The sequence below is a fragment of the Microcaecilia unicolor genome, chromosome 7 (assembly GCF_901765095.1).
Source record: "Microcaecilia unicolor chromosome 7, aMicUni1.1, whole genome shotgun sequence".
NCBI classification, from domain to species: Eukaryota; Metazoa; Chordata; class Amphibia; order Gymnophiona; family Siphonopidae; genus Microcaecilia; species Microcaecilia unicolor.
Window position 1 is genome coordinate 146,019,649 of NC_044037.1, and position 25,630 is coordinate 146,045,278.

At 49.4% G+C, this 25,630-nt stretch overlaps 1 protein-coding gene across 1 annotated transcript in view; it reads left to right on the forward strand.

Annotated features, from left to right (window-relative positions):
• The first annotated feature begins 13,295 nt into the window (after positions 1 to 13,295).
• MLPH (melanophilin) overlaps positions 13,296 to 25,630 on the forward strand; it is a 643,600-nt gene continuing 631,265 nt past the window's right edge. Inside the window, exon 1 of the mRNA XM_030209662.1 lies at positions 13,296 to 13,438. The gene's annotated coding sequence lies outside the window, so the exon portion shown is untranslated. The remainder of the gene's footprint in view (positions 13,439 to 25,630) is intronic.

Sequence of the window (25,630 nt, forward strand, 5' to 3'; positions counted from 1 at the left end):
CAGTTCTGTAAAGTCTGTTTGGTGGTGAAAGGTATATATATATATATTTTTTTTTTATTATTTTTTTTTTTTTTTGGGGGGGGGGGGGGGTTACTCTTTTTCTCCCAGCTCTGTGTTTGTATATAGATGAGTCCCAGGAATAATGATGGCTAAGGGAAAGCAGCAGTAAAACAGTTGGAGCTGAATGACACTTATGTTTTCCAAATGATGATGCATAGCTTGATGGGATGTCCTTGTTGTAAGACCAGAGTAAATAATTTCTTAGCTTCTTGCCTAAAATTAACCAAGGAGGAACAACTCTATTATTCTGTCTCATTGTATTTCCAGTTTTAGCACAGTATAAGTCATCACAAGGACAAAATATAAGAAAACCAATGGACTGCATTAGGGGCTTATAGCCCATGTATTTATGTTTAAACAAATGAGAGATCTGCATGAAAGAAAATATTTTTTATTATTTTGACTTATGAAACCCACTTGTCCCTGAAACATGTTCAAAACGGAATAATCCATTTGTACAAAAGAGATGACGTGAAGATGTGATTCCATATGCCCCAATGAAAGGAGAGTTTCATTTTAATTCAATTTAATTTCTTATAAAGCAAAGTTTAAATGATGTATGCCATTGCTGTAATCATAGGCGGTCGGTGGCCCAACTGTTTGGGGAGGCTAAAGGGGGTGGGGTTATGGGTGGAGCCAGGGGCGGAGCTTATAGCCACAATTAACAGAAAAAAAATAAGTAAAAATAAAAGTCACAATTAATACCTTTTATTAAATTTAGATATTATATATGTATCATATGTCAAAGAATAAAGTGGTTGCTCAAAGCATACTAACCACAATCACTCAACTGTAAAACACTATGCACAAATTTGTGCAAAAACACACTCAGAACCTTACTATACTATAACATTAGGCAGACCCTAATACACCAATATACCACCCATATGGAAAATGCAGACCGTCAACAATATGAAACAAGGGATCATAATATCACAATTCTCATGTAGAGCCACAAAACACCCTTTTAGGGTGGAAAGTGTTCACAATGAGCTCCTTTTATTAACAACTATATGTAGATCCTTTAAGAGGTAGTGTGTCATGATTTAGGCTCTAAAACCCTTTTTGATGTTTTGGTGCCACCTCAGTAATGCCAATACACAATCTCTCCACTGCAAAACACTATACACAACTTGTGCAAAAACACACTCATAACCTTAGCAAACCATAACAGCACTAATTCCAAGGACAGGACGAGCTACAACCTTATGCATGGAAAGGCAGCACTGTAATTACACTGGACTCTAAAACACCAGTACACAACCTAGTGAAACAAAAAAAAACCCAAAAAGGGCTGTAAATACTACATACTAGATACTGTACCTTGATTACACATGAAAAACACAGGACACAACAGATATGAAGGCAAAACTGGAAAATTACCTCAAGAAGTCAGACTCAGCATGCAGCAATACTAGAAAAATTAAAACTTACATGCAAAATATCACAGATGCACATTTCCAAAAGCTGACATATTCCAGTTAATAAATTCTGAATAAAATACTTTTTTCTACCTTTGTTGTCTGATCATTTAGTTTTTCTATTCGCTTTGGTCCCAGTGTCTTCTTTCCATTTGATATTTTTTCTCTCAATATGTCCATCATCCTCCTGTGTCCTTATGCGTCCTGTCTACCATCTGTAGCCCTGTCCCTATCCTATCTCCAGTTTCAGCATCTGCATAGGCGGGACGCTGTCCAGAGAAGGCTTCCGGGGCAGGCTGAAAGCAGCGCTTACATCATTGCTGCTGCTGCTGCTACGAAGCCTCAAATTTCAAAGATGTGACAGGAGCGGAGGTGGAGAACGATACCGCGCTGGTCGGAGGGGAGAAGGACAGTCCCAGCATCGATCGCACGTCGGGGGTGGGGGGGGGAGGACAGTCCCAGCATCGATCGCACATCGGGGGGGGAGGGGGAAGGACAGTCCCACCATCAATTGCACGTCGGGGGGGAGGGGGAAGGACAGTCCCACCATCAATTGCACGTCGGGGGGGGGGGGGAAGGACAGTCCCAGCACCGATCGCACGTCGGGGGGGGGGGGGGGGGAAGGACAGCCCCAGCATCGATCGCAAGTTCTGCACGCACCAGTCGGGGGGGGAGATGTTCAAGACAGCACCCCTCACGCGCTGCACCCGGGGCAGTCCGCCCCCACCGCCCCGCCCTTGCTGCACTTGTGGCTGGGGAGGCTTAGCCTCCCCAAGCCTCTTAAACCGGGCGCCTATGGCTGTAATTATTTTTACAGGATACTGTGATGTGTGTTTAGATGTTTGCCATTATAGTAGACTTATGCCTTGTCAAGTTTAAGTGTTGCTTGTCTAGTAATTAATATGCAAAATGTTATGTATGTTCTATACACTATTAATCAGAGGATAGAAGAGACCAATTTAAATCACATGAGAAGAGTCCTTTCCTAGGGGTGCCAGCTAGAGCATACACTATTTAGCCAATAGCACATTTAAAGCTACCAATTACACAGATATGCGTACACTTACCTGTTGCTTTTCTGTCCATTTACAGACTCAAAGTGGCACATACTGTGATGCTTTGGGTGTGCAATTGGTTGGGTGGTGTGTGTTTTGGCTGGCACTTTTGGGAGAAGTTTCTTCTTGTGAAAATTTATGTATATAACAGTTGCAGCCTGCCTAGAATTGTGGGATAGTGCAGTATTGACATTTTTAAATTTATTTAAAAAATTTCTGTGTTCCATAAAAGTATGTATGTGGTTTATGTTGATGCAGGACATCTGTTGCGCAGATAATTTCGTCATCAAGTGCATGCTAAGGCATTATTTAGACTATCCCATGAAACATGACTCATACCTATATACATAGTGCCCACCCATATTAGCTCTGGGCCCATCCAAAATGTCAGGTCTGGCTACGCCACTGATCTGCTCACCCTATTGGTAGTTAAAGATGATATACTGCTTAGTCTGGGTGAGAGAGATATGGAGAATGACAGAAGGGAATGACTGTAAGGCCCACTTGGGTCTGCTCAAGCCTGAAACAGTGCTGCAGAGATTGCACAGTTTCTGGCTTTTATGTGGTTCATTCTGGGCAGGAGGACCATAAAATCATACTTTCAACAAACTCTGTCACGGATAACAGAAACATTTGAAGACTATTCCTCGGGGAGTGGTTACAGAGTACTGTAGGCCATGTTCGTTTTTCCACATGCTCTTGATTTTTTAACATTTATTTCCATATCATCAAGCTGATCAATCCATAGACTGGTGGGTTGTGTCCATCTACCAGCAGGTGGAGATAGAGAGCAAACTTTTGCCTCCCTATATGTGGTCATGTGCTGCCGGAAACTCCTCAGTATGTTCTCTATCTCAGCAGGTGGTGGTCACACACAGCAGCAGCTCTGGCTAGGCCTCCAAGCCTAATTTTTAGGTTTTGTTGAGTGCCTGGGGTTGAGGGCTCTTTTGAGCAAGTGCAAACCTGGTGGTGCCAGGTCCCTCCTTTTCTCCCCCCTCCCGCTGGCTCCGTTAAAAAAAAAAAAAAAAAAAAAAAATTTTGAACGGCCTTAAAGGCGTTTATTTCGACGTTTATTTAAGCGTCTATTGCAGCTACTCACTGAGACACCAGGTCGTTACAACTCGGAGCGGACAGCAGGTAATTTTACCTTTTTATAGCGGGCGGGGGTTCCCCGATTCTTCTCCTCGTGGCTCATGGCGTCGGAGGGCGAGGGCGCAAAGGGTCGCTCCCCGGGTCGCTCGAGCGCTTCTAGAGGGGATGCGGGGGTCTTCAAGCCGGATTCGCCCTTGGTGGGTGACAGTTTCGCGACCGATGCATGTCCCGGTCCTTCCTCCGGCGTGGCGGTTTTTCCCGCCATAAACGCCCATCCCCCGCTCCTCGCCTCCGCCATCTTGGCCGGCCACGCGGCTCGGACGGCTTCTTCTTGGGCCGCCCTTGAGGTTGGAGACATTAATGCCATGAACGCCCTTAATTTGGGCGACGGCACAGAAGCGGCTAAAGTTAAGAGCCGTTCTTCCCGCGCGGCTCCTTCGCGGAGTTTCGCGCCGGACGCCATTTTGGATGCGCAGCATGTCTCTCCCCCGCTATTGCAAGCGCCGGTTGAGAGCGCGCCTAGGGCTGTTGCCCAGGCTGCGGAGGTGCACAGTCTGGGGGGTTTCTCCCCCGAGTTTGTTTTGCTGCTGCATCGGGCCTTCCTCATGCACAACGCTGCCCCCGCTCCCTCCTCTGGTAAAGAGGTTGAGGTTCCCAGAGGTAAACGCCCTCGGGTTGATTCCCAGGCCTTGGAGGGATTTGTCTCCTCCGATGTAGATGAGGGCAGCGTGTCTGAGGTCTCCCAACGGTCCTTTGCGGATTCCTTGGAGGAGACGGATCCCCGCTCGGATGGAGCGGATGACCCCTCTGCAGCGCGGCTTTTTCGCCCGGAGGATTTGCCCAACCTGTTGTTACAGGCCATGGACACTTTGAAGATATCCTCTCCGGAGGACGTCTCTCCCTCAGCCCCTGTTGGCTCTGCCATTATGCTGGGGACTAGGCGCCCGCCTAGAACCTTCGACGTGCATGATGCCATGCACACCTTAATTTCGGCTCAATGGGATGTCCCAGAAGCGAGCCTTAAAGTGGCTAGGGCTATGTCCCGCCTCTATCCTTTGGCTGTGAGTGAACGTGAGGCCTATCTGTGGCCTACCGTGGATTCTTTAATCACTGCGGTGACTAAGAAAACGGCGTTGCCGGTGGAAGGTGGCACGGCCCTAAAGGACGCCCAAGACAGGAGATTGGAGGCGGCCTTAAGGTCGTCCTTTGAGGCGGCTGCTTTAAGTTTGCAGGCCTCAGTTTGCGGCTCCTATGTGGCCAGGGCGTGCCTGACTATGGTGCAGCGGGCTTCCCCCTCGGATCATTTCTTGAGGAATGATTGGCCAGCCCTGGAATCGGGCTTAGCCTATTTGGCAGACTTGCTGTATGATGTCTTGAGAGCCTCAGCTAAAGGCATGGCTCAGACTGTCTCTGCGCGGCGGTGGCTTTGGCTGAAACATTGGTCTGCTGACCACGCCTCAAAATCCCGCCTGGCTAGATTGCCTTTTAAAGGCAAGCTGCTCTTTGGGGTCGAGCTGGACAAAATCGTGACTGATCTCGGCACGTCTAAGGGCAAGAAGTTACCGGAGGTCAGGGCTCGGGCTAGTGCTCGTCCCGGTACCTCCAGAGGACGGTTTCAGGAAGCCCGTCGGTACCGCCCGGGCAGGTCGGGTGCTTCTGCCCCCTCTTCCTTTAAGAGGAATTTCTCCCCCAAGCAGCATTCCTTTCGCAGAGACCGCCGTCCCGGAGGTGCTCCCTCCGGTCCTCCCCCAGGGTCTCGTACCCAATGACGGGGTATTGGTCCACGCCCCAGTGCAGATTGGAGGACGGCTGTCCTCGTTTCTGGGCGAGTGGACCACAATAACTTCAGACGCTTGGGTGCTGGAAGTCATCAGAGACGGCTACAAGCTAGAGTTCTGCCGACCCTTAAGAGACGGGTTTGTACTCTCTCCCTGCAAGTCTCCGGTCAAAGCTGTGGCAGTGCAGCAGACTTTGGACAATCTGATCCACCTGGGTGCGGTCGTTCCGGTGCCAGAAAGTCAGCTTGGCAAGGGGCGTTACTCCATTTACTTTGTGGTACCAAAGAAAGGAGGTTCTGTCCGGCCTATCCTCGACCTCAAAGGGGTCAATCGGGCCTTGAAAGTGCGGCACTTTCGCATGGAGACTCTCCGCTCTGTTATAGCGGCAGTGAAGGCAGGGGAGTACCTGGCATCCTTGGACATCAAGGAAGCGTACCTGCATATTCCCATCTGGCCTCCTCATCAACGCTTTCTGCGTTTTGCAGTCCTGGGCCGACACTTCCAGTTCAGAGCCCTCCCGTTCGGGTTGGCTACTGCTCCGCGGACCTTTTCCAAGGTAATGGTGGTCATAGCGGCCTTCCTGCGAAAGGAAGGAGTACAAGTCCATCCTTATCTGGACGACTGGTTGATCCGAGCCCCCTCTTATGCAGAGTGCGGCAAAGCTGTGGACCGGGTAGTTGCTCTTTTGAGCTCCCTGGGATGGATCATCAACTGGGAGAAGAGCTAGCTGCGCCCGACTCAGTCCCTGGAGTATCTGGGAGTTCGATTCGACACCCAAGTGGGCAGAGTGTTCCTGCCAGACAATCGGATTGTCAAGCTTCAGGCTCAGGTGGAGCAGTTCCTAGTAGCCACTCCTCTTCGGGCTTGGGACTATGTGCAGCTGTTGGGCTCTATGACGGCCACGATGGAAGTAGTGCCCTGGGCCAGGGCTCATATGAGACCACTACAACACTCTCTGCTGCAGCGCTGGACTCCGATGTCGGAGGATTATGCGGTGCGTCTTCCCTTGGATCCAGCAGTGCGCAAGGCGCTGAGCTGGTGGATGCAGACAGACAAGTTGTCTGCGGGAATGCCTCTGGTGTCCCCAGAGTGGATTGTCGTCACGACGGACGCCTCGTTATCGGGCTGGGGAGCCCACTGCTTGGGAAGGACAGCGCAGGGGCTCTGGTCTCCTGCAGAGGCAAAGTGGTCTATCAACCTCCTGGAACTCAGAGCCATTCGGTTGGCGCTTTTGGAGTTCATCCCGGTACTGGTGTTCAAGCCTGTACGGGTCCTGTCGGACAATGCCACGGCTGTGGCCTATGTCAACCGCCAGGGAGGTACCAAGAGCGCCCCTCTAGCCAAGGAAGCTATGAGTCTATGCCAGTGGGCGGAAGCGAACCTGGAACAGCTGTCAGCGGCCCACATTGCCGGAGTCATGAATGTCAAGGCGGACTTTCTCAGTCGCCATACCTTGGAGCCCGGAGAGTGGCAGCTATCTGCTCAGGCATTCTTGGACATCTCGAAGCGCTGGGGCCAGCCGAGCCTAGATCTGATGGCGTCATCGGCCAATTGCCAAGTGCCGCGCTTCTTCAGCAGAGGACGGGACCCTCGATCCCTGGGAGTAGATGCTCTTCTCCAACAATGGCCGACACAAGAGCTTCTCTATGTGTTCCCGCCCTGGCCCATGTTGGGCAGGGTACTAGACCGGGTGGCAAAGCATCCCGGCAGGATAATCCTGGTGGGTCCGGATTGGCCCAGGCGTCCCTGGTATGCGGACTTGATCAGGCTCTCAGTCGACGATCCTCTGCGGTTGCCAGTGGAGCAGGGCCTGTTACATCAGGGTCCCGTGGTGATGGAGGATCCCTCCCCCTTTGGTCTTACGGCCTGGCTATTGAGCGGCAGCGTCTGAGGAAGAAGGGCTTCTCAGACAAGGTCATCGCCACTATGCTGAGAGCGAGGAAACGCTCTACTTCTACTGCTTACGCCAGGGTTTGGCGTATCTTTGCAGCGTGGTGTGAAGCAGGCTCTCTTTCTCCTTTCACTGCTCCAATTTCTTCAGTGTTGACGTTCCTGCAAGAAGGTCTGGACAAAGGCCTGTCGCTCAGTTCCCTTAAGGTCCAGGTAGCGGCTCTGGCTTGCTTCAGGGGCCGCCTGAAGGGTGCTTCCCTGGCTTCGCAGCCAGATGTGGTGCGCTTTCTCAAGGGGGTTAATCACCTGCGCCCTCCTCTGCACTCAGTGGTGCCTGCGTGGAATCTCAACCTGGTGCTAAGAGCATTGCAGAAGCCGCCGTTTGAACCCTTGTCAAGGGCATCTCTGAAAGACCTGACGTTGAAAGCAGTCTTTTTGGTGGCTATCACTTCAGCCAGAAGAGTTTCCGAGCTCCAGGCGCTCTCATGTCGAGAGCCTTTTCTACAGTTCACTGAGGCAGGAGTGACTATTCGCACAGTGCCTTCCTTCCTGCCCAAGATTGTTTCTCGCTTCCATGTGAATCAGCAGCTATGTCTCCCTTCCTTTCGTAGGGAGGACTACCCAGAGGAGTACTCTGCTCTTAAATATCTGGATGTGAGACGAGTCATCATCAGATACTTGGAAGTGACCAATGATTTCCGGAAATCGGATCATCTGTTTGTCCTGTTTGCAGGTCCTCGTAAGGGTCTGCAGGCTGCTAAGCCTACAGTGGCAAGATGGGTCAAGGAAGCCATTGCAGCGGCTTATGTGGCCGCAGGGAAGGTGCCGCCTATCCAGCTGAAGGCTCACTCCACGAGAGCTCAGGCGACCTCGATGGCAGAGGCCGGATCCGTCTCCTTGGAAGAGATATGCAAGGCGGCAACTTGGGCTTCGGCTCATACATTCTCCAAGCATTACCGTTTGACTGTGGCTGCACGGGCGGAGGCCCGGTTTGGAGCTTCAGTGTTGAGGTCAGGGATTTCTATGTCCCGCCCTGGGTGAGTACTGCTTCGGTACATCCCACCAGTCTATGGATTGATCAGCTTGATGATATGGAAGGTAAAATTATGTATAATCATACCTGATAATTTTCTTTCCATTAATCATAGCTGATCAATCCATAGCCCCTCCCAGATATCTGTACTGTTTTTATTCTGGTTGCATTTCAGGTTCAAGTTTAGTCTTCAGTTACTTCAGAAAGACTTCGTGTTCAAGTTTTTTCACTTGGATTCTTCAAGAGTTAAGACGAGTTTGTGTTACAGTGAGCTGCTGCATTCCTCTCCCCTCCGTTTTACGGGGCTGGATTGAGACTTAAAATTCTGCCGGCACTCCCTCCCGCTTCGTGCGGCTGTAGGGCAGCTTTGTACCCCTCCCGCTTCGGCGGTGTTAGGGTCAGTCAGCTCCTCCCGCGGTTGCGGTTGCAGGATAAGCCAGATCCCCCCGCATCGGCGGGTGTGGTGTCCCTCCCCCGCTCCGCGGGGATGAGCTGGACGGATTCCCCTCCCCCACTTGTGTGGGGATGAGCTGGGTTAATTCCCCTCCCCCGTTTCGGCGGTGGTGAGCTGGGCAGAGTGTCCCTTCGTGGGTGTAATTCTCTAAGTGCTGAGTCCTGCGGATGGAGCTTTGATATCGACATACTGAGGAGTTTCCGGCAGCACATGACCACATATAGGGAGGCAAAAGTTTGCTCTCTATCTCCACCTGCTGGTAGATGGACACAACCCACCAGTCTATGGATTGATCAGCTATGATTAATGGAAAGAAAATTATCAGGTATGATTATACATAATTTTACCTTCACATTTTGTATTTCAGGCCCGGTTGTCTCTGTTTTTATTTTTCACCCCCATAGTTTTCTATAAAGAGAGGGTCCATGGTTTATTTTTAAACTTTCATATACACAACATACACTGCATGACTATAACTGCTTGACCAGATCCTCTTGTCTTCTTTGACTTCTTTGTAACACCAATTATATTCTTTACCAATTGTATTCTTTATGCCATAATAGTTCTTTGTAAGCCACATTGAGCCTGCAAAAAGGTGGGAAAATGTGGGATACAAGTGCAATAAATAAATAAATATAAAACATTCTCCTTGGATAGGAAGAGTCTGTGATATGTGAAAATACATTTTGCTTTAATGAAATTGCTAAACTTTAGAGTCAGAGACTTATCAATGAGGGATACGTACAGTGCTTTTTTGTGCCGGTATGCGCCGGTACAGCGTACCGGCACCTTTTTCCTGAGGTCCGGCTCACTTGCCCTCTCCCTTCTGTTCCTGCTCTCGCGCTCCAAAATCTTTTACCCGAAGTCGCGATTCTCCTCTCTCCCCTGCCCTCCCCTCCATGTCCAGCAATTCTCTCTCCCCTCCCCTGCCCTCCCCTCCATGTCCAGCATGTCGCCTCCCTCCCCTCCCCTCTCCTCTCCATGCTGGACATGGAGGGGAGAGGAGGGCAGGGAAGAGAGAATTGCTGGACATGTATGAGAGGGGAGGGCAGGGGGCAGAGGAGACATACTGGACATGGAGGGGAGGGGAGGTCAGCGAAGAGAGATTCACTGGACATGAAGGGCAGGGGAGAGAGGAGAATCGCTGGAGATGGATGAGAGGGGAGGGTAGGGGAGAGAGGAGAATCGCTGGACATGGATGAGAGGGGAGGGCAGGGAAGAGAGATTCTCTGGACATGGATGGATGGAGGAGTTGGCAGGTAGAGAGGAGAAATGCTGATCTTGGATGGAGGAGAGGGGAGAGAGAATTATTGCTTTATATGGATACAGGGGAGGGACGAGAGAAGAGAAATGCTGAACATGGGTGGAAGGGATGAGAGAGGAGAAGTGCTGGACATGGATGGAGGTGAGGAAAGAAAAAAGAAGACGATGCACATGGATGGAGATGAGGGAAAGGGAAGAGAGGAGAAAAACTGCACATGGATGGAGAAAATAGGCAAAAGCTGGATCCACGTTATACCTCCTCCAGTCAATTCCACAGAGGACACAACTTTTACTTATGGATGTAGGGCAAGAAATGAAGAAGAAAGGAGGAAAGTAAAGAAATAAATGGAAAGGAAGCCCTGGAAACGGAGTTAAGAGAACAGATAGAGAGCAGCAGAATCAGAGACTCGGACCAATATGGATAGAAAATCAAAATCACCAGACAACAAAGGTAGAAAAAAATCATTTTATTTTCATTTTAGTGTTTGGAATATGTCCACTTTGAGAATTTACAACTGCTATCTTATTTTGCAGTGTATAGCAATTTGTTTTCTAAGAATATTGCTGACAACTCCTGTCAGTGTGACAAGTGGTGAGCGATCATTTTCATGGTTAAAAATCATAAAAAATTATTTGCAATCAAGTATTTTGCAAGAAAGGCTTGTAAGCCTTGCCATCTTGTGCCACACTGGGGGGGGGGGGGGGGGGGGCTCCAACTGATAGTCTGCAGGGGGGCACCAGAGACCCTAGGCATGGCCCTGAGTGAAACCATGCTGCCTTGGGTCCTGCAGTCCATTCGATTCAAGAAACCTCACAATCCTCCTTTTTAGAAGCTTGCTGCCACCTTAGCTGGCTAGTACCTGTGCCCATACACCATTATAAGCAAACTAGTGTACTACCTAGCAGCAAGAACCAGCTGGACTGAGACAGCACTGCAAAGCTGTGAAAATGAATCGCAGAGGAACCAGTACTTCATGTTTTGTAGAGGACTAAGACTAGTGACTGCCAGTGTTATTACTTTTTGTGGACTACATGTGCGTAATAAAATTTGTTGGGCACTTCTGGCTTGAACCCTTCTATTTTATATGCTATCACAGAAACCTTTTTTCTTTGGGGACAGGAAACAGAACCCAAATGTGTAACAGTAGTACCAGTGGCAAAATCACTGAGAATGCTGAGGGTGAGTGCCTGCCTTTTATTTATTTATTCATTTATTGCATTTGTATCCCACATTTTCCCACCTATTTGCAGGCTCAATGTGGCTTACAGAGTTTTGTTATGACAGTCATTCCAGGATATCAGATACAATTGATAGTGTACAGAGATTAAGAGACTGATGCACTAAACGTTTTTCATCGTTAAATGAGCCCTCAGGGAAGAATTTCCTATCCTTTCCATGCACTTAAGCCTATTTTCCGACGACAGTAGCAGCTAACGAAAACGGAATGGAGATGAGCAATTAGTGTGAAAACCCCATTGAAACGACATGCACTAACCTTTTCCGATTGCTTTTAGGCAGGAAAAAGGCAGGAAAACTAACGAGAGGTCTGGACCTCTCGTTAGGACAGCTCTGTGCCAGGAAAAATCATTAAGTGAAAAAACAAACAAACTTTGAGCCAATCCCAGCGCATTAGCAGAGCTAAAAGCGCTGTGATTGGCTCAAAGGACGTCAGAAAACACATAAAAAAATAAAAATAAAAAAAGGATCGGGAGGGGGCAAGGGCGCTCATCAGGAGCGTCCTGTACGGACGGCCTTGCCCCCCGCTGCTCCCCACTTTCCGCCGCTCCCCCCACCCCGAAAAAGCAAACTTCTAGAAGCCCCTGCCCCCTCCCTTCCTCACTACTCTCTCACCTCAGCTCCGCCTCCCGACATCCTCCGTCTGTGCCCCGCCCCCTTTTGGGGTCGTCGCCGCCATTCCCCTCCTCCATCGGGCCCCCCTTCCTCTTACCGGGCCCGTGCAGCGCCTCTCTCCTCTGTCCGAAGGCGCTGCACGGGCAAGAAGAAAGCTGAATCAGCTGATGCCTGCCTTCGCCTAGCTTCGATAGAGCGTCTTTCTCCTCCTGGGCCCACCCCTGTCTGACGTCAGTAACCTACGTAGGTTACTGACGTCAGACAGGGGCGGGCGCAGCAGGAGAAAGACGCGCCATCGCGAAGGCAGGCATCAGCTGATTCAGCTTTCTTCTTGCCCGTGCAGCGCCTTCGGACAGAGGAGAGAGGCGCTGCACGGGCCCGGTAAGAGGAAGGGGGGCCCGATGGAGGAGGGGAATGGCGGCGACGACCCCAAAAGGGGGCGGGGCACAGACGGAGGATGTCGGGAGGCGGAGCTGAGGTGAGAGAGTAGTGAGGAAGGGAGGGGGGCAGGGGCTTCTAGAAGTTTGCTTTTTCGGGGTGGGGGGAGCGGCGGAAAGTGGGGAGCAGCGGGGGGCAAGGCCGGATCGTGCCTTCTTGCAGTTTGACTTGGGCAGTGAATTTAGGAAGACCCCCTTCTCTCCAGAACCCAAAGCAGGTATTTCCTCCTCTAAAATGTTTAAATTGTCTGTTTTGTGCTTCTGTGGGACTGGGGTGCGAGGATCTCAGAACTGCTTTTAGCAATGCTGCCACTGTGTGAACGGAGAAGCCTCGGGATTTTGAAGCCGCTGTTTTGCTGCTTGCGATGAATCTGTTTGTTTAGAGAATGGAAGACTGGGCTTTTTTTATGTGTTTTCTGACGTCCTTTGGATTTGGGAGCCATGTGCTTGTGATTTGACTGTGTTTTGACTGTTTGTGGCATGCGCAGAGCAGCTAACATAACGCTTGGCTGCTCTGCGCATGATTTGGGGGCCGATTAACGATGTGTATTGTGATTCTTTGATACATTGTACGTTTCAATACCGATCTCAGCATGTGTGACTTTTTTTTTTGGTGCATGTTTCGTTATTTTAAAATCGTTAGGGACTTTAACGATTTAGATTTTTTTACGTTTGGTTGCTGCATCTGCCTCAAAGTAAGGGAAGAGAGAAGGAAGGTGTTATATTTTGTGCCTTTATTCTCTCATTTTCATCTTTCTTCTTCCTACAAGAGCAGGACTCTAGTTAATTACATTCTTAATTAACTCATTCACTCTGTTAACTTATGATGTCACTGTGTGCCCACAGCCAACTTGTTTTGCTTGTTTAAGGCAGGAAGTCTGACTCCAGTTTCTGCAGGCTAGCACTAATCAGTTCATGTGATGTTTGCATCTGATTAATTGGTTTGTTCTAGTGCTCTGGGGAGGCATGAGAATCCAAGAACAGGAGCATGTGACAGAAAATAAACTCTTCTGTATTCACACCCATATCAGGACTGACTTTACTAGAGAAAGGTGCATTCCAGGACCTCCAGCTATAACCTGCATAGGCGGCATCTACAACAGGTAAAAAATGTTTTGATTTGTTTTTCATCAAAGTAAAACAGTCTTGCTTGTGACTTGTGATTCTGTCAGCAGTAGCTTTACTACAGTTAGTATAACAGCCACAGGTTAATACTGGATATGACGTGGGCAGCAGAAAAAAAGAGGAATTGTCACAGGAGAAATGAGGGGAGGAAAGGAACTGGGGGGTTGTAGTGGTGAAAGAAAGAGAGGAACTTGATGGAAACTAAGTGGGAGAAAGAAGAGAGAAGGGAGGAAAAGTAGGAGAGAGAAGGGAGAAGAGAGGAAGAGATGAAGAACCTAGAAATGAAAGAGGAATCTTATTTGAGGTGTGGGGGTGGGGTGGTGGTAAGATATAAACTTCTGGAGGGGGTATAAGAAGAATCTGATGGGGAGCAGACAAGACAGAGGAACCTGGGAGGCAGACAAGACAAAGGAATCTGGGAGTCAGAGAAATAAAGCAACCTGAGGAGATAAAGAAGAGAAACTTGGGAGAAAAAGGGGTGGGAGAGGAGAGAAATTTGACGTAGGAGAAAAAAAAAAGAGAATAACCCGAAGGAGGGAGAAAGAAGGAAAAGATATGAAACATGGAAATCTAAAGGTATGAACATGTAATGAGAGGAGGGACACTATTGGAAGAGAGGGAGCTAAGGGACTGAGAGAAAGGTAAGAAAAAGTAAGAGAGGTGAAGAAGAAAAAGGTGAGAGAGAGAGAGGACTGTAAGCTTCAGGGGGCATGGACTACTCTCTTGTAAATTGCTGTCTACCTCTTATCTTAGTTCATAGAATGATAAACAGTAATAGTAGTGGAGAGGAATATTGACAAAAAAAAGAGAATTTAACAGGTAATAGAAGGACATAAGGGAAGAAGATGAGAAGATAGAGAAAGGTAGTGAGTTTGGACAGCCAGAAAAGTTAATAACTATAATATTTACATATGTTTTTCAATTTATTGCTGTATTTTATCAATAGAAATCAAACAAAATAAAACATGGAAAAGAAAATAAGATGATACCTTTTTTATTGGACATAACTTAATACATTTCTTGATTAGCTTTCGAAGGTTGCCCTTCTTCCTCAGATCGGAAATAAGCAAATGTGCTAGCTGACAGTGTATATAAGTGAAAACATTCAAGCATTACTATGACAGTCTGACAGGGTGGGAGGATGGGGGTGGGTAGGAGGTATGCATGGGGACATCAAAGCATATCATTGATATTCTAACAGGATGGGTGTGGATAGGTGAGGGGTGGGGTGATCAACAGAGAAATACAGCTTTATGGTTTATAATGGGCTAGGAACCCCAGATCCTTGTTAAGTCCTTTCTGTTGGGTGTTAAAATATTCAATCATTCTGACTTCAAAGGTCTTACGTTCTTGTATGGTTTTAAAGTTACCTTTGTAATAGTAAAAAGTTTCCATATTGGACATTTGTTCCTGTTAATTGTAGTAATGAAGGGCAAAGTATTCAAGGTATATGCTTTTCTCTATTGAACCCTCTATATGTGGCTGCTTTGAGTAAAAGCTAGCTTCCATATCATCATGCTGATCAATCCATAGACTGGTGGGTTGTGTCCATCTACCAGCAGGTGGAGATAGAGAGCAAACTTTTGCCTCCCTCTATGTGGTCATGTGCTGCCGGAAACTCCTCAGTATGTTCTCTATCTCAGCAGGTGGTGGTCACACACAGCAGCAGCTCTGGCTAGGCCTCCAAGCCTAATTTTTAGGTTTTGTTGAGTGCCTGGGGTTGAGGGCTCTTCTTGAGCAAGTGCAAACCTGGTGGTGCCAGGTCCCTCCTTTTCTCCCCCCTCCCGCTGGCTCCGTTTAAAAAAAAAAAAAAAATTTTGAACGTCCTTAAAGGCGTTTATTTCGACGTTTATTTAAACGTTTATTGCAGCTACTCACTGGGACACCTGGTCGTTACAGCTCGGAGCGGAAAGCAGGTAATTTTTACCTTTTTATAGCGGGCAGGGGGTTCCCCGATTGATCTCCACGTGGCCTATGGCGTCGGAGGGCGAGGGCGCAAGCAGTCGCTCCCCGGATCGCTTGTGCGCTTCTAGAGAGGATGCGGGGGTCTTAAAGTCTGATTCGCCCTTGTTGGGTGACAGTTTCGTGACCGATGAGTGTCCCGGTCCTTCCTCTGGTGTGGCGGTTTTTCCCGCCATAAACGCCCATCCCCCGCTGCTCGCCTCCGCCATCTTGGCCGGCCACGCTGCTCGGACGGCTTCTTCTTGGGCCGCCCTTGAGGTGGGAGACGTTAATGCCATGAACGCCCTTAATTTGGGCGATGGCACAAAAGCGGCTAAAGTTAAGCGCCGTTCTTCCCGCGCGGCTCCTTCGCGGAGTGTCGCGCCGGACGCCATCTTGGATGCGCAGCATGTTTCTCCCCCCGCTCTTGCGAGCGCCGGTTGAGGGTGCGTCTAGGGCTGTAGCCCAGGCTGCGGAAGTGCACAGTCTGGGGGGTTTCTCCCCCGAGTTTGTTTTGCTGCTGCATCAGGCTTTCCTTATGCAAAACGCTGCCCCTGCTCCCTCGGCTGGTAAAGAGGTTGAGGCCCCCGGAGGTAATCGCCCTCGGGTTGATTCCCAGGCCTTGGAGGACTTTGTCTCCTTCGATGTAGATGAGGGCAGCGTATCTGAGTTCTCCCAACGGTCCTTTGCGGATTCCTTGGAGGAGACGGATCCCCGCTCGGATGGAGCGGATGACCCCTCTTCCTTCAAGAGGAACTTCTCCCCCAAGCAGCATTCCTTTCGCAGAGACCGCCGTCCCGGAGGTGCTCCCTCCGGTCCTCCCCCAGGGTGTCGTACCCAATGACGGGGCCTTGGTCCACACCCCAGTGCAGATTGGAGGGTGGCTGTCCTCGTTTCTGGACGAGTGGACCACAATAACTTCAGACGCTTGGGTGCTGGAAGTCATCAGAGACGGCTACAAGCTAGAGTTCTGCCGACCCTTAAGAGACGGGTTTGTACTCTCTCCCTGCAAGTCTCCGGTCAAAGCTGTGGTAGTGCAGCAGACCTTGGGCAATTTGATCCGCCTGGGTGCGGTCGTTCCGGTGCCAGAAAATCAGCTTGGCAAGGGACGTTACTCCATTTACTTTGTGGTACCAAAGAAAGGAGGTTCTGTACGCCCTATTCTCGACCTCAAAGGGGTCAGTCGGGCCTTGAAAGTTCGGCACTTTCGCATGGAGACCCTCCGCTCTGTTATAGCGGCAGTGAAGGCAGGAGAGTTCCTGGCATCCTTGGACATCAAGGAAGCGTACTTGCATATTCCCATCTGGCCTCCTCATCAACGCCTTCTGCGTTTTGCAGTACTGGGCCGACACTTCCAGTGCAGAGCCCTCCCGTTCGGGTTGGCTACTGCTCCGCGGACCTTATCCAAAGTAATGGTGGTCAGCGCGGCCTTCCTGTGGAAGGAAGGAGTACAAGTCCATCCTTATCTGGACGACTGGTTGATCCGAGCCCCCTCTTATGCAGAGTGCGGCAAAGCTGTGAACCGGGTGGTTGCTCTTTTGAGCTCCCTGGGGTGGATCATAAACTGGGAGAAAAGCCAGCTGCGCCCAACTCAGTCCCTGGAGTATCTGGGAGTGCGATTCGACACCCAAGAGGGCAGAGTGTTCCTGCCAGACAATCGGATTGTCAAGCTTCAGGCTCAGGTGGACCAGTTCCTAGTAGCCTCTCCTCTTCGGGCTTGGGACTATGTGCAGCTGTTGGGCTCTATGACGGCCACGATGGAAGTAGTGCCCTGGGCCAGGGCTCATATGAGACCACTACAACTCTCTCTGCTGCAGCGCTGGACTCCGATGTCGGAGGATTATGCTGTGCGCCTTCCCTTGGTCCCAGCAGTGCGCAAGGCGCTGAGCTGGTGGACGCAGACAGTCAAGTTGTCTGCAGGAATGCCTCTGGTGACCCCGGAGTGGATTGTCGTCACGGACGCCTCTTTGTCGGGCTGGGGAGCCCACTGCTTGGGAAGGACAGCGCAGGGGCTCTGGTCTCCTGCAGAGGCAAAGTGGTCTATCAACCTCCTGGAACTCAAAGCCATTCGGTTGGCGCTTTTGGAGTTCATCCCGGTACTGGCGTTGAAGCCAGTACGGGTCCTGTTGGACAATGCCACGGCTGTGGTCTATGTCAACCGCCAGGGAGGTACCAAGAGCGCCCTTCTAGCCAAGGAAGCCATGAATCTATGCCAGTGGGCGGTAGCGAGCCTGGAGCAGCTGTCAGCGGCCCACATTGCCGGAGTCATGAATGTCAAGGCGGACTTTCTCAGTCGCCATACCTTGGATCCCGGAGAGTGGCAGTTATCGGCTCAGGCGTTCTTGGATATCACGAAGCGCTGGGGCCAGCCGAGCCTAGATCTGATGGCGTCATCGGCCAACTGCCAAGTGCCGCGCTTTTTCAGCAGAGGACGGGACCCTCGATCTCTGGGAGTAGATGCTCTCATCTAACAGTGGCCAACACAAGAGCTTCTCTATGTGTTCCCGCCCTGGCCCATGTTGGGCAGGGTGCTAGACCGAGTGGCAAAGCATCCGGGCCGGATAATCCTGGTGGGGCTGCCAGTGGAGCAGGGTCTGTTACATCAGGGTCCCGTGGTGATGGAGGATCCCTCCCCCTTTGGTCTTACGGCCTGGCTATTGAGCGGCAGCGTCTGAGGAAGAAGGGCTTCTCAGACAGGGTCATCGCCACTATGCTGAGAGCGAGGAAGCGCTCTACTTCTACTGCTTACGCCAGGGTTTGGCGTACCTTTGCAGCGTGGTGTGAAGCAGGCTCATTTTCTCCATTCACTGCTCCAATTTCTTCAGTGTTGGCATTCCTGCAAGAAGGTCTGGAGAAAGGCCTGTCGCTCAGTTCCCTGAAAGTCCAGGTAGCGGCCCTGGCTTGCTTCAGGGGCCGCCTGAAGGGTGCTTCCCTGGCTTCGCAGCCAGATGTGGTGCGTTTTCTCAAGGGAGTTAATCACCTGCGCCCTCCTCTGCACTCGGTGGTGCCTGCGTGGAATCTCAACCTGGTGCTAAGAGCATTACAGAAGCCGCCTTTTGAACCCTTGTCGAGGGCATCTCTGAAAGACCTGACGTTGAAAGCCGTCTTTTTGGTGGCTAGTACTTCAGCCAGAAGAGTTTCCGAGCTCCAGGCACTCTCATGTCGAGAGCCTTTTCTGCAGTTTACTGAGGCAGGAGTGACTATTCGCACAGTGCCTTCCTTCCTGCCCAAGATTGTTTCTCGCTTCCATGTGAATCAGCAGCTCTGTCTCCCTTCCTTTCGTAGGGAGGACTACCCAGAGGAATACTCTGTTCTTAAATATCTGGATGTGAGACGAGTCATCATCAGATACTTGGAAGTGACCAATGAGTTCCGGAAATCGGATCATCTGTTTGTCCTGTTTGCAGGTCCTCGTAAGGGTCTGCAGGCTGCTAAGCCTACAGTGGCAAGATGGGTCAAGGAAGCCATTGCAGCGGCTTATGTGGCCGCGGGGAAGGTGCCGCCTATCCAGCTGAAGGCTCACTCCACTAGAGCTCAGGCGGCCTCGATGGCAGAGGCCGGGTCCGTCTCCTTGGCAGAGATATGCAAGGCGGCAACTTGGGCATCGGCCCATACATTCTCCAAGCATTACCGCTTGACTGTGGCTGCTCGGGCGGAGGCCCGGTTTGGAGCTTCAGTGTTGAGGTCAGGGATTTCAATGTCCCGCCCTGGGTGAGTACTGCTTCGGTACATCCCACCAGTCTATGGATTGATCAGCATGATGATATGGAAGGTAAAATTATGTATCATACCTGATAATTTTCTTTCCATTAATCATAGCTGATCAATCCATAGCCCCTCCCAGATATCTGTACTGTTTATATTCTGGTTGCATTTCAGGTTCAAGTTTCAGTCTTCAGTTACTTCAGGAAGACTTCGGGTTCAAGTTTTTTCACTTGGATTCTTCAAGAGTTGAGACGAGTTTGTGTTAGTGAGCTGCTGCATTCCTCTCCCCTCCGTTTTACGGGGCTGGATTGAGACATAAATTCTGCCGGCACTCCCTCCCGCTTCGTGCGGTTGTAGGGCAGTTTTGTACCCCTCCCGCTTCGGCGGTGCTAGGGTCAGTCAGCTCCTCCCGCGGTTGCGGTTGCAGGATAAGCCAGATCCCCCCGCATCGGCGGGTGTGGTGTCCCTCCCCCGCTCCGCGGGGATGAGCTGGACGGATTCCCCTCCCCCACTTGTGTGGGGATGAGCTGGGTTAATTCCCCTCCCCCGTTTCGGCGGTGGTGAGCTGGGCAGAGTGGCCCTTTGTGGGTGTAATTCTCTAAGTGCTGAGTCCTGCGGATGGAGCTTTGATATCGACATACTGAGGAGTTTCCGGCAGCACATGACCACATAGAGGGAGGCAAAAGTTTGCTCTCTATCTCCACCTGCTGGTAGATGGACACAACCCACCAGTCTATGGATTGATCAGCTATGATTAATGGAAAGAAAATTATCAGGTATGATACATAATTTTACCTTTTGCCACTCTTTCCTTTAACATAAATATGCAGTTCAGAAGACACTGAATCTCACTATAAAAAAATCTAATTTGCCTACCCAGTTTAATATTTCACCCATTGATTTGGTCACACCCCTACTATCCACCCCGATAGTTTCAGCTAGATCCAACTTATTTTATTAAAAACTGCACTGCTTATGAATGGAGTGGAAAAGACATTAGTGGTCCCTTTTACAAAGGTACATAAGGGCCTAAATGTGCCTTGGGTGGTAATTCTGAATTTGGCATGTGCCAAAAACATGCGGTAGAAAATATTTTGTTTTCTACCGTGTGGCGGTAAACGGCAATGGATGTGCGCTGCATGCCTACCACCCAGATAGCGCCTGAGACCTTACAGCTAAGTCATTGGGGTGGTAAGTGTCGCGTCCATCACTCCTTCCGGCTCCTCCGCCGCAGGGGGCGGGAGCAAGTGTCCTCCGCGGCGAGGGGTGGCGGTCCGGAGGCCACGGCGGGGAGCCGGGGGCCGCCGCGGTAATGGCCGTTCCGTCCGGGACCGAGGCCGGAGGCCGGCGACTACGGCCGCCTGTCTCTCAGTCGCCGGCTGTGGGGGCTATGTTTGCGCCGCTGAAGGAGGCGGCGCCGAGGCGCGATGGCCGGCGTCTTCTTCTCTCCCGGGCGGGAGGGCCCGGAGCTCCGCCTCTGAGGTGCTGGATTGGGAGGCCAAGTTGGTGGTCCCGCCTGGGGAATCGGACAGAGCCAATCAGAAGGGCTCTGCCGATAACCAGGTCCGGATTGGGCGGCTGTACCTACGGGGGCGGGGCGGCTGATGCTGAACTGTATTTAAAGGAGGGGACTGAGCCAGAACTTTGCTTCAGGTTCTGTTCCCGAGGCCATTCTCCGTGGTTCCTGTGTTCCGTTGTTTTCCTGGTGTTGCTGATTTTGGACTTTGGACTGTTTCCTGGTTTCTCTGCTAGCTGCCTGCCTAGACCTCTGGCCTGACTTTGACTTCTCTACTAGCCGCCTGCCTTGACCTCTTGCCTGACTCTGACTACGCTGTTAGCTGCCTGCCCTGATCTGCTGCCAGTTTGTGGACATCTCTATTCCACCTGCCCGCTTCTCTCCCGGTTCCAGTCCAGGTCAGTCCGTCTACCCCGCGGTTCCTGAAGTCCCGTTGACCGCCTGCAGCTGGTGGCTCAACCCTTGGTGAACGGCGGTCGCCGCGGGTGAAGACTTGGGGTTGCACGGCTGTCCTTTGAGGTCCTTCGGGGCCTTACGGGACCTAAGGGCTCACCTTCCTTGCGGATAAGACAGTAAGGTCTCAGGCCGAAATGGACGCATGCTGGTTTTTATTTTGCTGCACGTCCATTTTTCGGCCCCTTAAAAAAAGGCCCTTTTTCCAGGACACAGTAAAAACTGGCCCAGTGTTTGTCCAAAAGACGTGCTCACACTGCCAGAGGCCATTTTTTGCCATGGCTTAGTAAAAGGGCCCCCTAGTTTCCTTATGACTCCTCACTGGTTCTTTTCTGCTGTCTTGCTTTGCTGTAGCCATTGATCCAGAAGTCCACAGTGCAATTTCATTACAATGATGATGAAGCCATCCTAATAGCTGAGGAACATTATTCCTTAGAGAGTCTCTGCCCAATATTCAAAGTGACTTAAGTGGGCTGGAGAGGATCTAACCCGCTTAAATTGCCTGTGGCCGCCTAATCTCTGATACTCATCAGCACTTAACTGGCCAGTGCCACTGAATATTGCCCTTCCCTCCCATCCCATGTCCAGCAATTCTCTCTCCCCTGCCCTTCCCTCCCATCCCATCCCATGTCCAGCAATTCTCTCTCCCCTGCCCTTCCCATGTTCAGTAATTCTCTCTCTCCCTTGCCCTTCCCTCCCATCCCATGTCCAGCAATTCTCTCTCCCCTCCCCAGTGCCACTGAATATTGCCCTTCCCTCCCATCCCATGTCCAGCAATTCTCTCTCCCCTGCCCTTCCCTCCCATTATTTCCAGTGATTCTCCACTTCTCCCCTGCCCTCCCATCGACATGCAGCGATTCTCCGTCTCTCCCCTGCCTTCACCTCTCCCATATCCAGCGATTCTTCATCCCCCATCCGTCCTCTTTCACTGCCTGCCAGCCAGCGCCGGACTCATAGGCGAACGGTGCAGGCAGCGATTGTCTGGCAGCGTCGTAGCTTCCCTCTGCAAGTCCCGCCTACAACTTCCTGTTTACGCATAGGCAGGACTTGCAGAGGGAAGCTACGACGCTGCCAGCCAATCGCTGCCTGCACCGTTCGCCTCTGAGTCCGACGCTGGCTGGTAGGCAGTGAAGGAGGACGGCTGGGAGACAAAGAATCGCTGGATATGGGAGAGGTGAGAGCAGGGGAGGGATGGAAAATCGCTGCACGTCGATGGGAGGGCAGGGGAGAGGCGGAGAATCGCTGGAAATAATGGGAGGGGAGGACAGGAGGAGAAAAAGGTGCCGGTACGCCGTACCGTTGCGTACCGGCACAAAAAAAGCACTGGATGTCCCCATTAGGCAGCCACGGAGTGCTTTGCCAGATGTAATTGGCATGAACTGTAGCAGTTTGAGGAGGGACTATCATACCTCTCCCAGGCTGGGGCCTAATGGTTTGGAAGCAGACATAGGTCAGAAACAAACCTGCTCTTTCTAGTGCTCTGGGTCAGATGGTTGCACAGGTGTAAAGAGGTGTATAGCCTTCAATATATTCAACTGGTCATTCATATGTAAGTTTTCTTATGAGGTGGTGCTGTAGCAAGGAGTATACAGGAGGACTCTAATACTCCACCAAGGAATGCAATCATTAGCAGGAACTGGACAACAGGTATTTTGTGTGCAGGACTGGTTGAGGGCATAGGAGCCAACTTTTCATAATTATTGGGGGTGCTAAACCCAATAGAAATTAGCTCTCCCTGACTAGTGCCGAGAGGTCATGGAAGGCATTTGCAGAAAGCAACCGCAAGGGGCAGGAGTGAGTGAGCTTTGCCATCACCCCCACTAGGACCACCAGGGATACCTAGATCGTGGGAGGGGTTGGGGGTGGGGAGTTAGTTCTAGGGGGAGGTGGGCTTACAGTCTGACAGGCTGGGGAGAGGGGATAGGAAGGGTGGAGCTTTTTCAGGGGCTGGGAGAGTGAAGAGGGGACTTTGGAATTAAAAGCTAGTTATGTAGGTCCTGGCCAATATTTGTACCAGGGCCCACATAGCTAAGTGGCTGAATTAAGCTGTCCTAAATTTACCCAATTAGCTATGCGGGCTGTTGCACTGAATATTGCCAGCACTTGCATAACTCCCGGCTTCCTCCACAATGCCGCCCCTGTCCACCCCTGAGCTGCCCACTTTTTTGTTGGGTGGTCTGTGGTGATATTCAGCAGCACTGTCTGGTTAAGTGCCACTGAATATCACCACTTAGTTTGTGATAAGTGATATAACCGGGCAGGAGAAACTCCTGCCTGGTTAAATTCTTTGAATATAAGCCGGGGTGTTTTTAAGTCATAAAAATATTGATGTATGTATAGTTACATTCTATAATTTAATTTTGAGTTCTAATTGTTTTTATATCTGTAAACAATCCCAGACCCCTGATGCAGGTGGATCTCATGAAATATGGCCATGTCAGGTCGATGTTACTGCTAAGAGATTTTGGATACTGCAATAAAAACCCCTACACTCATAGTGGACTCTTGAGTTCTGTGTTCTCCTCCTGGTCATCACTTCTTCTTTGTATTGCTGTGTTCTACTACAGGGGGTCTGGTCCTTTTTTTTCTCCCTCTTTCTTTAGAATACTGCTACTTACATACCTTCTTGCCGCACACAACTAGGTGGCTTCTTATCGAATTACCCCCACATAATGCAGCTTGCTTTCACATAGAGGATCCTAGCTCAGGAGCAACATCAGATCTCCTACATATCTGGCTAACTAGAAAAGAATATGAAAGTGAGGAAATTAAACTTAGCAGACATAGGGAGGCATCTTGAAATTTACTTTTAAAGCCAGATAGAAAAAGTAGAATTAAGGGGTGCCTCTGTCCTACACTTAGCTAGCTCCCAGCCCTTTATTATCACAGGAATGACTCAGTGTCACCTTTCTAGCACAACATCCATTTCCACACAATAGGGTAGTATGTGGGGAGTAAAGACCTACTGTAAAAATTTGGGATGGAGAAATTAGAGGGTTGAGATTTATAATGCAATGAACTTTCCTTTAAAAAGGACCCATCGGTTGAACTTTTTATAAAGCTACCACAGTTTCCTCTTTGCCCATCTGTCTCTCCATAATCTCCATAGCTTCTTCTTTCCCCTGACTCTCTCTACAGTCCCTATAATTTTCCTATCAGTCATATTATCAACCTATGGATAAACAGTGTGTTTTAAGCCTGTAAAATGTATTGGATATTTTCCTGCAATTATGTCTTGAAATGTATTTCTCCTATTTGGCCAGCAGGTGATGTTTCTTTCCTGTAAGCTGTTACAGAGTAATGAATGTTCTTTCTTTAGTTTTAGCACACAAACAGGAAGCAAGGAGCAGTATATTTTTTGAAATTTTCTGGGCTCTGATTACCCTAGGAGCTCATTTTCACGTGGAGAATACTGGCTTTTGCTCCAGTCTTAGCCAGGAAGAAGAGAGAGACAGATCTCTTTGCTAAGGCCCTGTAAACAGTTACATTTGAAAACTTGTGAGCAGCTATATGTCCTGATCTCCCTAGGTACTTTTTTTTAGAAAGTAAACAAATGTTTAATTAGTGTTATAATTGATCCATACTTCAGTTACCTGTTGTTGTTTGCTGATTGCACTTTGTTTCACTGATCAATTTTTAGGGCAATAAGCAATATTTAGTCTCTGAGAAGTTCTAAGAGAAGTGAACATCTCTGTGGGTAAGTGATAGTATTTTATTCTGAGCTTGGTAACTTAAAGATTAGGGTTTAAAAGAGGAATTGTAGGATATTGAAAAACACAGAATTTTAAAATAAAAAAGCAAGCAAACTATTAGCTAGTATCCATACCCTTTTCTACATAGTTTTGAAACTTGCAGTTTCTGTCACAGCTTAAAGATTAGGGTTTAAAAGAGGAATTGTAGGATATTGATAAACACAGTTAGAATTTTAATTTTAAAATTAAAAAAAGCAAGTAAACATTATTAGCTAGTCTCCATACTCTCTTCCCCATAGTTTTAAAACTTCAAGATTCTGCCACAGCTTAAACATTAGTGTTTAAAAGAGGAATTGTAGGATATTGATAAACACAGAATTTTAAATTTAGAAAAAAGGCAAGCAAACTTTATTAGCTAGTCTCCATACGCTTTTCCCCATAGTTTTAAAACTTGAAGTTTCTGCCACAGCATTAACAGAAAGTCTCTAGAAGGCAGAGAGGGGCCCAGTTCAGCTCAACTCTTTATTTATAGTCAATTATTCTAATTAAGACAACAAGAGGGGAATTTTCGTTTTTCATTAGAGTTTTAATTACATTTAATTAGTTTCTAAGAAGCAAACCCTAAATAAATTACAAATTACACCAGTCAAAAGGATCATTATATTCATCTGATATCCCTAGTACCTTAAGAAAACAACTCTATAATATTAAGATTCAGACAGTAGTCCAGCAGCAAGAGGGGTGCTATCCAGTCTTGCATGAATGTCACATGTATGATTATCTCCCATTTGGTGAGATGTCATATGTGTGAGCTCGATGCAAAGAGTTCCTAGCTCTCAGAGAACGTTCTCTTGAGGCTAGAG